The sequence below is a fragment of the Podarcis raffonei genome, chromosome 10, assembly GCF_027172205.1.
Source record: "Podarcis raffonei isolate rPodRaf1 chromosome 10, rPodRaf1.pri, whole genome shotgun sequence".
NCBI classification, from domain to species: Eukaryota; Metazoa; Chordata; class Lepidosauria; order Squamata; family Lacertidae; genus Podarcis; species Podarcis raffonei.
The window spans coordinates 2,581,815-2,595,474 of record NC_070611.1 but is presented as its reverse complement, the minus strand read 5'-3'; the positions used below and the strand labels follow the sequence as shown (position 1 = coordinate 2,595,474).

Sequence of the window (13,660 nt, the reverse complement as noted above, 5' to 3'; positions counted from 1 at the left end):
TCAAACATTAGGATCTCCTATTCTCTTGCAGGAAAGTTGTTTCACATTCAGTAAATCAATCAGTTTCCCATTATTTTGAGATCTTTGCTTCTCTCTCTCTCTCTCTCCCTCTCCCGTGCTGCAAATGAATCCATATGAGATCACTTTCCTGATTGTGTTATTAAGCATGTTCACTGCTGAGTGGGGAAAGCAGAAAAGTAGATTGCAGCATCCATGCAAAATTTCCAAAAGAAACAATTGTTTCTATTAATAGTACTGGCAGTGGTTTAATGAAAGACATGCAGACAAGCAAACGATCCAGCAGCACTCTTTCTGAAACAGAGGCTACCCTAAAGGAACAAAACAGATAAAGGATGAACTGCAGAAATGAACAAGTACAAATAACGGAGACAATTATTTTTGAAAACTAGAGAAAGGGGTGTTGTCTAGCTTGACTGTATGAGGTTGTGTGTGCATAGATTTGCAGTCTGTATGTGCACTTTGAAAGGGCCAACACTGATGGTGAGAATCCACCGAACCTGCCTGAGCTCCACCTTTGGCAGCATCCTAAGGGGTGTAACCAAGATCACACTGCACCAGGCTTAATTTGGATTCACACTGGAGTAGCTTCTTACCCACAATATTTCTCATGAAATGCGTCATGTCTGATTTGTATGCCAGTGTTGTATCCCGACCCCTAACCAAGCACCAAAGAGTAAAACGACATGGGTGGTTATTTTTCCTATCCAGTACTCTCAGGATGGCAGAGGGCCCAGCAGGCAGGCTGCCCTATGAATAGCTGACTTCACACTAGTTGAACCCATGGACTGCTGAACACGGCAATATTGTTTCTGTTCTGGCTGCAGAAGAGCAGTTTGTAGCTACTTGTTCTAACCTTTTCTGGCACAAGGTACTCGCTCCAGAAAGTATGTTGCAGATCATCCGTTCTTATATTGAAGAGTGACACCATTAGTCTGCCTCAGCTACTGTTATTCAGGCCATGGTTCCAAAATAGTTTAACTCTTTGTGTGATGTGCACAATTGCATTGTTGCAAACTGGTGTTATCAAGTAGGCTCAGCAGCAGTTTGTCAGGATTTATCTTCTACTATTATGGAAAAATATCCTTATGGTTCCTGAATCAAACTTTCAGAAACAGGCGCAGGGAGGGCTCAGAGCGGGTGATGGGGCTTAGCTCAGAGCAGGCTTGGCTCTGCATGCCACATGCCAAGCGCCCCAAGTTCACTTTGCTGCATCTCAAGTTGAAAGGCTCTCAATTTGCAAGGCCCATTCAAAAAGAAGAGAGGCGTGCCACCTGTGGACCAGTTTTTGCCATTCAGGCATAAAAAGCCGTGCCATCTCCTTGAGGGGTGGTTCACTCTTTTTGCCACAAGTGTATGTGTGCAGAGGCATGTGCCTGTGGCAATGGAGTGGGCATGCATCAGGCAGCTGTGGCTAATCAGGACTTCCCTGCATGTGTCCAGCACATGTTCTTGCATGTTTACAAGTATGCGTTTCCCTTTCATGCTGAGTGTAGCTTACAGCTGCAAAAATGCTTGCCAAATAAAGTGCAAATTGGGACCTCCAGTAGCTTGTTGAAGTCAGTGGTGGCAGGGACTGGCAAGTATCAAACAAGGAACAGTTCTTGTGGCTCCACTGTGTTTTATATTTGTGGCATCGCTATTAATTTGTTCACAAGCTACAGTTGGGAGGACAATATCCCATGCTTCCAAATCTCCAGTGTTTGGTAATGTGCAATATTGCTGAATGTAAACTCTGGGGGCTAGTTTTAAAATAGTTTTAATGGTAAAGAAAACCATGTTTCTCTCTAGAGAACCGTTGCTGTTTCTCTGTAGGGTAACAGACTGCAATATAAAGTGTTTCTGCAAAACTCTGTAGGGTTGCTGTGTTTGTGATCACAAGTCAGTGTAATTTTTCAAACCTTCATAACATGTGAATTCTGCAAATATCCATTGTGCGAGTATCCCACTTCACAATTCCTGAAAGTGTTGGACTATTACTCTGTGCAAATTTTCACAAACCACAATAGTGGGAAATCAGCTATCCATCACAAGTTACTTTTACCACACATCACAATTAAGCCTTACCAACTGCATGTTAAGTTAACGCCAGCTTGTACAGTCAGCAAAATTAAGCAGTGGAGCTTTTCCTGGACTGCATCACTTCTGGTTTCAGGTGAGGGGTAGGAGTTCCCATTTGAAGGCTAATTTAATGGGGGAGAAACATATCCTTGCACATAGAAAGCTGGCATGCCAACCTAACTTTCTCCAACATTCTATTTTCTGTATGTGCAGGGATGGTTTTTAAATGGAGAAGCAATCAGTCATGCAGCCTGCTCACCTGTAGCCACACTTTTACATTTCTGGGCAGCTGAAATGTTCATAAACATTTTGTGATACTCCCAGAAGCTGAATCAATTGTGATGGAAAACTTACTTCAGTTGGCTAAAGTCAAGAGTTATTGCAGCTGTTTGCTAGGGATGGTTCCAAAAGAGCAGCCTGCTGTTTACCTCTGAGGACATCTCCCCTCCCCCCGCCCTGGGCTGTCACCTGAATAAAGAAATCAGAAGAGTTTTAATTGACTGAGTGATTGATTAAACATGTTCTAACTTGACAATAGTCCTAAATCAAGAGGGATGCTTTTATTTGTTTTCAGATGGTACATAAGTGCACCCTAGGAGGCATCAGCTTATAAGAGACACGCCGTCTGGTGGAAGAGAAGAGGGGAATGCATCTTTCAAAATTGCATTTGCCAATTACAGTTTTTATAAGTACTTGTGTGAAAAATACTTTTTTAGAAATCTGCTTGATAAATTGGTAACATCTTTTTAGTTGGTTAAAAAGTTTTTAATTCATTAATCTAAACTATTAATTGAGTAAACATTGCAGCTCTACTTTTTTCGTTCATTATCTGATTGGGAAACTGAGGAAATGGGCAACTCCTGGCTCCATTTTTTCCTATTCTGTGCTTTCTGTTTCTCTTGACCATAGCTAGTGACTTAAATAGTATCCAAGGCTATCTTAGATTTCTCAAAGAGATGACAGCACATGGGCTGTGAAAGTAGAGGCAGAATAGCAGCAGAAGAGATGTGCTTATATCCCTCAGGTTTCAGGTTGCAGGAGAAATTTTGGTTTATTTCTTGTTTTATACTTATATATCACCTTTCTTCCATTATGGAATCTGAGGACATATACTTGTGGTTCTGTAGTGGCTGGAATTAATGCCTCCTTTAGGGAGAGCATGGCATCAGCTAGTAAAAGTTTGAGATTGTTTTGAGTTCCTGCTCAAAAACCTTACTTTGCAGTTCTCAAGTCTGCTGCAGGCCCTGGACACCATCTGCTAATCTCAGCCTCTGTTCTGCATTAGAGACAGCATCCCCATTGATCCTGTGGGCTTTGACGAATGGGAGTATTATAGATTTTGGAAAGGAAGCCCACAGAATGGCAGTGTGTTCCCCCCTGCAGGATTCACCTGGTGGGGTTCTAGTTCCTGAAGGAGTTCAGGTTAGAGTTCACCTATGGTTGATTGTTGTTTTTTATCTATAGGGTTTTGTTGGTTGGTTGGTTGGTTGGTTGGTTGGTTGGTTGGTTTTACAGCACACACACTTCTCTGGCTTGCCACTGAGCTTATGGTAGAGTCCTTCCTTACAGACTTCCCTACACTCCTTTCCTGTCCTTCCACCTTCCTCCCACTCTCCAGGGAGGGCCTTCTAGTCCAGTCCTCCTGGTCCCTCTTGTGCCAGGACTTCTCCTCAACCCCAGCTAAAGTTCCCCTGTACACATGATCCAAGCTTTCTCCCAGTCTCTCTCACTCCCCTACTCATGCAAACTTTCAGTTTCTTACACTCTCTCGCTCTTCATGCAAGCTTTCAGTCTCTTTCTCCCACACTCTCTCCCATCTACTTCTTCTCTGTGCCAAGCAGCGTTCCTTGTGCAGTGTTCCAAGCTGTCTCCTTGCTCCTGCTGGCTTTTAAGTCTCGGCCGTGCCTCACAGGGGGCATCCCTACAAGGCCCTTTGACCCACTGTTCTTCTGGCCTGCCCTTTCCTCTCTGTGAGAGCCACAAGAGGGATGTTGCAGCACCTTGCCATGTTCCTACCCCAATGCTACACCCTGTACCAAGGCGGTTGGGGGAGGCTCTGGTTCCTGGGCTCCCAGGCTGCCTCTCTAGCCAAACCTTTTCCACAGGGACCTAATGGCCTGTTGTGGACCTGTCCTTAATTGCTTTCACAAGTCTCTTGCAGTGAACTATCACCCATGATCATGAGTGGATCATATGTGTATGTGAGGCTGCTGGCTGTGATTGCAGCCAGCAGATGTGGAATTCTTTGCTATCAACGTTCTTATTTCTTTGAAAGCCCTTCCAAGAGCTTTCATCCTAGTTTTAATTGAAACCCACCTATCTTGGCCCCAGCTTCACAGAAACGTCTCAGAAACAAAGCAGGAAGATATTGTTGGAAACCTTTTCAACTCTCATGTCTGGAGCTCCTTGGCTGAGCCTTTGCTCGTTTCGTTTTCATGAATCAAGCAATTTCATTCCTTGTTAGCTTCTACCGGTATCACATCATGCTCTGATTATTAACCCTCTTCCTGAGCCAGTGGGCCACTTTGAACCTTGCATATCCTGTCTGTTCACCTCCCTGAGCATGGGATGCAGGTTTTCCAAGTGCTGGTTTTGTCCATATAAACATTCTAGGTCCCTAATCCAGATATGCTGTTTATTTCCTTGACAACATGACAGGCAGTTAGCTGATTTATTTTGCTCTTTTGATGCTTTGGGTGACTTTGTTAGACTACTAGATGCAGGCAAGCTAAACGCGGCTTACATTCAATGACAACCCAGGCAGGATCAGAGGAAGGTGGGTGCTGTGGGTGCGGACCACCCCGGGTGTCACCACTGAGGGGGGGGGGACACAAAATGCCGGGCGGCACTCACCTCAGGACCTGCAGTGCACCCGAGCCGTGCGTCTCTCCTGGGAGAGACGTGGTGGCTTGGGTGTGCGCAGGCTCTGCACTGCCCAAACGGTCCACCCGCTGCCTCCCCCCCCCAGCTGTAGGGTAGCTGAGTGGGAGGAGGTAGGCAGACTCTGGAGGCCCTGCGGTGTCCCCCGCCCCTGACGCCCAAGCAGCTTCCTCCGCCACTGAACCTAGGAAGTGGTACTTTACGTGTCTGGTAACTTAGTGGTACTGTAGGTAAGGACACTCATTAAACAAGGGGCTGTTGCTGCCATGGCCACTCTCAGGCAAGCTACAAGGCAAGTCCACAGATTGCTGAGCACTGCCAGATGCACATATTGTGTTATACATTGGAAAGAGACAAAGCCCTGTGCATGGGACTGATGTGTTCAGGATAAAGGTGAGATGAAAGTGAGAGTGCTCTCTGGAGGTTTCTTTCATGTTCTCTCTGGCATGCTTGCTGCATAGTAGTAGAGGGGACTCTGTACACCATCTCCCATCAGGCCATGTACTTCAGGTTGTGCCTTTTCCTTCCCTCACAAGAACCATGTCAAGGTCACCCAGGGAGCCGTATCAGACCATGTGTTTCCTCATTCACTGCTGGCTGTGCTTGGCATCTGTCCGTCTCAGGAGACAATGGAGGAGTCTGCCTTTGGGGGTGAAGTCAAACCATTGGAAGGTTCCAGCATCTTTTGTGGCCGTAGAGACTGACATGTTTTGTTGCACCTGGAGCAGATGAAGGCGTCTGCTCGTGCTGCTGCAGATGCACCGTGGCATTTCTTCTTTCTGAGCCCCTCCCAGCAGTCATTCCTCCTCTGATAACTGTGTGCCCACTGATAATTGACACTGGGCTAGCAAAAATGTAAGTTTTTTTCCTCTTTTAAATAGTATCTCAACCTAAATAAATAGCATTTTCTTTTCATTTCCTGAGTGTTCTGACTTGACGATTGATGTGGTCAGTATTGGAGATTATGATGATGGTGGTGATAGTGATGACTTTGTAAACATTACTTGTCAGGGCCAAAACACTTCTTCTTCACTGTTCACCTCCCAGCATTATTTGTGAAAATGCTTCCTTCTTTGTGTACATTCTTCTCCCAAGTGACATCACTGTGTAGTCAAATGTTCCTTCTTTCATGACTGTGGCCAGCAGTGTAGGTGTGGCATCATCCCATTTGGTTTGGGGTGTGGACACCCAGGTGACTAATCCAGGAAAGAAGCAGCCGGGGGGGGGGAGAGAGATTGGGCGGGGGGGGGACAAAAGCAGTAGAGGGGGATATGATGCCTAGCAGGATAAAACTAAGTAAATATTTTGACAATTTTTTTTATTTTGGTCTAGATGGGGAGGACCTCTATCTTATAGTTTTTTCACCAAAGTAAAAGTGGAGAATAATTGGGACAGCCCCTGTATCCTGAGCACTTGAAATATTTCACAATTATCTACCCAGGAGCTGCTGTCAGATAGCAAAGAAATGCCATCCAGAACTGATGCTTTCAGTGAGCTTTTGTATAGACTGCCAGCTATACAAAACTGCCATGACAAGCAAAGAGAGCTCAGAATCAGCACAAAACCCAGCAGTCAAAAATCTTTATGGCAGCATTTTCAATTGGGCTCCCTAAATCTGCAAGTGAAACAACTGTTTCATCCTACAGCATCAGCATGTGTCTGCCCTTTAAAATGTAACCAAGCGAGAACATCTTTTCATGTCTTGCTGTGTTTGCCATCCTTCAGTGTTTTGAAATGGGGTGGGGGAAGATGCGCAGTAAACATTGGCCCACCTGTGCATACAGTATCTGTTTAGCACCAACAGGTCTCTTTCTTTGTAGCTTTCCAGACACTTTGTTTTCCCCATCCTCTTTTGTTTGGGTTAGTCCTGATCCAGCACCTGTTGCTTGATATCCCACGCATATAATACATTGGGTAGTTAGTCACACTGCTGCCTGCAGTTCTCCCCATCCCTTCCTTGTTCTTATGCAAACAGGGCCAGATTTATTTATTTGTAGCATTCATAAGACATGTTACTCACCATGAGGGCTCTGGAAGCAGCTCACTGTTAAAGAAGCACACACACTTGCACAAGGAAAAATACAGTAGCACCCAGAAATCAGAACCAGGAAAAAGAACAAGAACAAGCCCTTGTTGCTTTTAACTATGCTTCTAAAAGTCTGGCATGAACTTGCCAGCGGGGCTTCTGTCGGGGATCTCCAAAAGGAGGGAACCACTGGGGGAAAGTCCCTGGATCTTTTAATCAATCACAGAACCTCTAGAAATGAAGACAACAAAAATCAGAGACTTAAGACCAAATTAGATGTGACTACTGAGATGCATGAATACGTTTATCTAGTCAGGACAAATAGCTTGGGGGAGGCGGGGAGAAGGTGTACAGCATGAAAATAGTGCTGGGGAGAAAAATTACAGTTCCCTCCCCTGTGCTGTGGTCTCAAGCCACACACCTTCTGCTTGCAAAGTTTAAAGAGGACAGAACTGGATTCTTACATCTCTGCTGGCACAACTCATGGCCATCTTAAGGTACCAGGAGGAATAGTGGGATGATGCTTTTCTGTAAGTACCTAGGACCAATACTGCATAGGGCTTTAAGTGTTTGGTATCCTATTCAATTAAGAGCATAGGAAGAGCCTTGCTGGGTCACATCCAAGGCCCTTCTACAGAATAGCCATAGCAGGTAGGGATGGATGGATTCATCCATTTCAGTTTAACTTAGTTTGGCATTTTTCCAAGTTCAGTTCTCCACATTTCAGCATCAGTTTGCAACTTAAAAGTAAGTCCTCAGAAGAATTCTCCATCATTTTATTGTGCATTTCTGCTTATATACATATTTTTGTATGCAGTTTTGTTAAACATTTTTACAGGAAATTTCCTAATATAATGTATTTCTATATTTTATTTTTACTAAAATATGCATTTCTAGGCACACTTGCCCCTATATATGCATTTTGTACACATGATTTTGTTGGAAAACTGCATTGCAAAATTTGGAGAAGTGAGAATTCCAAAGACAGCTTTTGTGGTATCTTCAGCTGCTCCCCCCCCCCCCCCGCCCACAGTTCTCATTCTTATTTCTAACCTCCATTGTTTATGGTGGTGATAATTATATTACTGTTACTGTTGTCACAATTTATTACCCACCCTTTGCCCTAAGGCCCCAGTATGGGTTGCAACAATTAAACACAATTATATGCATTTGTTTTAAAGCATGTCAAAATAGAAACAGATTTTATTGTTTCTTTATTGTGTACATTGGGTGAGAACACCTGAGGTGGAAGGTTGGCGCCTACACCTGGGGTTTTTCCTAGCTTATTTTTTCTGGCAGCCCCATCTCACACTGAAGCTGTGCCGTGTTTTGAGATGGAGAGCCTGATAATTCATCCTCTGGAAAGAAGAGCTCAGGCGCCCTTCGGACATTATCCTGGGTGCTTGGAGGACAGTCATGGTGCTCACTGAATGCAGCGAATGCCAACAAGGGGTGGGGTTTAAGTTCTGGCCCATACTTAGTCTTGCGTCAAACCAAAACATTCGGAATAGACTAGGGATGTTCCCCCACCACCCCATTTTCCAGAACCCTACTTTCTATGGGTCGTATCCAACACTGGTCACGTGCAGTTCATCTTGTGCCATGGGACTTCCTCTTCCTCTCCTTGCCTCCCCAGAATCTGCTCTGGAGGGTCTCCAACCCTCTAGGGCAGAATTTGAGGGTGTGCAGGGGAGAGGATCTGAGGGGAAAGTTTGGCTGTGCTAGTGGAAGTCTGCTATGCTAATGGAAGAGCTGCATTGGGAAGGAGGCTTGGTCTTTTCCCTTTCCTTGCGTAGCTTGAGGTTTCTCTCCCTTTCTATAACTTTCTACTGTTTTAAGGCAGCAGCAACTACTAGTTTAACCAAGCAAGTGTCTTTGGCCTGAGACTCTTTCTTTGCTCTAGCTTTCTGTTTGTGGTGCAATCCCTGGGAGAGCTCTTGCAGACAGGAAGAGTTTTCTTACCACAATCACACATACAAGCATTTGTTTTAGCCACACCAACCACAAGGTGGTAAGATCAGTAGCAATTTTCACCATGTGTATGAATGTGCAAGTGCGTGAGAGAAGACGAGGCAGAGAAACAGAGGACGTGCACTACAACTGAGGCAGGAAAAGGTAATATTAGGCTCTGATTTCTGCTACAAGCTTTTAGAAGAAGCAAAATCAATATATTTCAGTAAATTATTGACTCTCTACATATTTGATTGTTCAGCATTTATAATTTGACACACAAACATTAATCATTTTGTGTGCAAGTCTTTGCTGGGAACATTTTGCTCTTATATAATTTTAATATAGTTCCCCCCTTTATTTGTTGTTATTGTAAACAATGCTGACCATATAGCTAATAAATTTGCCTTTGGCTCCTTGTGGTGCAGTATAATTAGGACAAAGTGGGTTTATCTGGAAGCTTCAGGAATGAGTCGCCCTGGGAAATCACTTGATTGACGGGGTTGAAATCTTCACAATTTACAAATTAGCGTTGTGTAGACATGGTTCGGCTGGTAGCCTTTAAGCAAGCAGCTCAGACTGGGACATTGTGCTTTGAGTGGTGGGTTGGTGCTAACCATCAACACTCTTTTGTTTGGGGAGGAAAGATGGAGATGGAGAAACGTTAAACGTGGGATCCACGTTAAAGGTGTGACCCAGTCCCAGATCTGAAAATGTTGAACATAACTGGACTGAGCTTCCACTGGGTCTCCTCCATCTGTGATTCTGTGAATGTTGCAAGAGACATTGATCATCACCTCTAAACATATATTCCCAGGTCCAGAACAGACAACTTGTCCATTGTAAGTAGTAATCATTGGAGCAGGCCAGCTGAGGGAGGAAATGGAATTTCCAAAACTTGATTAGTGGTATATTGGTGTCGTTTCAGCCGTAAAGTCTTTCATTCATTCCTGTAGCAGTGCCAGCGCCCATGGTGTGGGCTGTTCAGACAGCATAGAAGCAAAGGGCAAAATGTGACGATGCATTTGGACTGTTCCAGAAGAGGTGGAAGAGTCCTGTTCATTTGCTCTGCCTCAAATTGGCACACTGCCTGTCATTTAACAGGGCAAGTAACAATGAGAATGTGATGCAGTTTGCGTTTGCTTCTAAGAACTCAGCATCCATAATTAGAATGTTTAATGGGTGGGGAACTCAGGCTCTCAGAAGAAATGCCAAGTTCTCTTTCTTCCTTGCCCAGAGCACTGCGTTCCTACCAATGTTATATTCAGTAGCCAGGCGTACAGCCTCATTCTCGGTTATGTACTGGAGAGGCTGAGGTCTTTTGCTTCTCAGAATGCAGACAGATATTGGCTAAGAAAAACAAACACCTTCCAGACCACACTGTAAGAACACCCTCCAGTATCTGGATGGGCAGTAGAGAGTCTGATCTGATGGAAACAGGTTGAATAACTTTAAAGGAACAGCCTTCGGCTTGTGTTTTAAAGCTAAGCCCAGGCTTAGCCACTGAGCCCAAATCCAGGCTTGTTGTGAACAGTCCAGGATTGTGGAATGCAGGCATGGGGACTTCTAGTTAAAGGAATGAGGCTCGCTTGCTTCTGTGATATAATGATTTCAAAGACCTGCTTGTTTCTTTCAATTTGCTGTTTTAGCCACACCCAAAATAGATTTGTAAAGACTGGAACACAGGCTATAGGGAGAGCTTCACAAAGCTTCACCTGCTGCCCCAAATGGCCTTCCTGTGGTGAGCTCTGAATGTTTTGCAGAGATATATGATGCACCTTTTGACTTTGTTGTCTGGCTGAGACTTCAAAAGGGGTGGGATGGGGGTGTCCTGCTCCTAGTAGGCTGGCAGCCTGTGTTTGACTTGGGGAGTTGCAAGTTGCTTAGCCTGTTTTAGGAGCATTTGCCTCATGCAGCTTGGCGACAATGTTGTGATTTTCTATCCTCCCAGTCTGTGGAGGGGGAGGGGGTTTAGCTGCTGCTGGAAAGGGCATAGAGACTCACAACTTGGTGGCTAATCCCTACATACTAAGTGCTGCTAACAACCCCATTCAGCACAGAGTTGGTTCAGCGAAACCCATTTGCGGGGCTAGCGCTACTGTTGAAGCCTTAGATTAGCAGTACCCGGAGGTCCAGCGGTCCGCCAACCCCGTGGCCAGAGGGGAAAAACAATTCCAGAGACTTCTTGGTCAGAGAAAAGAGATTTATTGAGATCTGCGCAGAGGCAGCCAGTGGAGTCCTCTCCAAAGACTGGCTACGCCCAATTTCACATTTGCAAACTTTCTTATACCTTGAAAACACCCTTCCCTCCCCCAAGCTTCCCCAAAACCTTCTCCAATCAGCTGGCAAGTTTTAGCTTACTCCCTAATATGGCATATGGCTAGCTAAGCCCCCTCCCTCCCTTGTTTGTGTGCTCCTTGTCTCTTGCGTTTCTGCAGCTCCCTGCTAGCCGGCAGAAAGAGGAAGTAGCTCCCAGCTTGCAATTGCGGTTTTTTGCTAGCTGCTTAACCACAACTGCAGAAGTTAGCTTAGGTGCAGATAGTATTGAGATTAACCCTTTCAATTCCCTCCTCTTCTTTTGGACAACCTATCTCCTAGGTTCGTCCTGGTCTCTTGGGTTTATAATCCTGGGGGAGAACAATAAGGGCCATGATATTTTTATTTTTTTTGCATCACACCTTGTAAGCATTGCACGAAGCAGGGTATACAGAGGCAAAGAAGCAGAAGGATTAACAGCGGCCCTGCTAATAATACCACAATATGCCTGAGCCAACTGCCATGAGGCAGCCAGGAATATAACCAACCCCATAGATCACCTCCTGTAGTTTTCAGCGGGTTTCCAGCTATCATTGTTTCCATGTGGTCAATGGTGGCTGAAATATTATCTGGGACATATCTATTTTATTGCTGAAGGGCCCACTAATACTCGTGCTCTATCAGCTGCCTTGCTTCTTGGGAGGTTGTGTCCCACCTCTCTAAGGAGGAGCCTATTATCTTAACCAATTTTCCCACCTGTCCTTGTGGATGCTTAATACTCTCATGATTTCTTCCCAACATACTGTATCCGAAAGGGGCTTCTCCCTCTACATATATTAACATATACCCACAGGAATATATATCCACCCTTGCAGAGGCCTGACACACGGAGTGACCATATCAAAGAGTTCTGGCCCCAATATCAAAAGTCCTGGCGGTGCCTTAAAATTTGCTGGGGGAAAAAAGTCTCTACGTTGGGGACGCTGCCCGCGGGCGTCCCTCCCATCCACTTGTCCAGTCGTCTGGCGCTCTTCTGGAGATGGTTAGCTTCAGAGGATCATCAGGATTTGGTGTAACTGTCCAGTCTAAAATAGCCTTCTTCACTTAAGTGTGGTGGACCCAAGGGGTGAGGTCAGCAACTTCAACAGCAGTGGGCCTGGGTCCACCTGTTAAAAAAGAGAGAAAATCTCGGGAGAATAACTGCACATAATTATCAAACTGCACATTTTGACTAGCATGGGGGGTTATTGCAAAACTGAGTGGACAAAGGCTGGTCCATTGTCAGATCCTATTGACCTAGGTAGCCCATAGCGGGGAATGATCTCCCTAAGCAGGCACCTGGTTACCTCGGACGCCCCCTCAGTTCTGGTAGGCCAGGCTTCAACCCATCCTGTATACGTGCAGATCGCCACAAACAGGTAGCGGTATAGTCCACAGTGGGGCAATTCAGTGAAATCCACAACAAGGTCTTCCAAGGCTACCACTGCATAGCCTGCCTTCCGCTGTCCAGCCTTAACAAAGCTGCTTCCATCCACAAACCATGAAGGCCAGTGGGGGTTTGCTTCATCTTTGAGGTCTGGTCGGCTGGAATATTCTTCATCCATTACTTCAATGCAATCGTGCATCTGCTCCTCACCTTCTCCTACTGGCAACAGGGTAGCTGGGTTGAGGGCGGTGGTGACCTGAAACTTCAAACGCGGATGCAGCAGTAACATCTGGCACTTTCTCATCTTCGCTTGGGAGAGAAAATAGGTACCCTTCATGTCAAGCAGAGCTGGGACTGCATGCGGGGTCACACAAACAGTGTCTTGGCCAAAAGTAAATTTGTCTGCTTTGTTCAGTAGGGTGGCTACTGCCACAACTGCTCTCATGCACGGCGGTAAGCCTTGTTCTGTAGGCGTCAGGCGCTCAGATAGGTATGCCACTGGCTGTTGCCAGCTTCCCAATTTTGGCACAAAACCCCTTTCGCTGTCCCTTGGTCCTCATCCACGAATAGAATAAAGGGTTTCTCAGGGTTTGGGATGCCAAGCGCTGGGGCTTGCTGCAGTGCCCTCTTCAAATTCACGAAGGCTTGCTGTTGTTCTGTGCCTCAAACAAAGGGGTCTCTCTCAGTTCCTCTGGTTGACTCATGTAGAGGCTTGGCAATGATGCTGTAATTAAATATCCATATCCTACAAAATCCTGCAGACCCCAGAAAGCCACGGAGTTCTCTGCAGTTCTTTGGCTCTGGTATCAGGATAATAGCCTGCTTCCTTTCTTCACTGGTAACAAAGGGGTGTTTCACTGTGATTGGCATTGCCTCAAGATCCTATGTTGGAGCAGTCGCTCTAGATGCACCCACACTCCTTCAGTCGCCCTTCGTGGGATGGGATACTTATTTACTGCAACAGGATTGACAAATGGCTTGGGCTTCACAATTATTGGTGGGATATTCTTTGCCATTCCTGGGGGGTTGCCTTCAGCCCATAC

The 13,660-nt window shown here is 45.5% G+C and overlaps 1 protein-coding gene across 10 annotated transcripts in view; it reads left to right on the top strand.

Moving 5' to 3' along the window:
* The window catches only part of FRMD4A (FERM domain containing 4A), a 464,351-nt gene that overhangs the window by 258,960 nt on the left and 191,731 nt on the right, over positions 1-13,660 (top strand). The gene's annotated exons all lie outside the window — the stretch shown is intronic.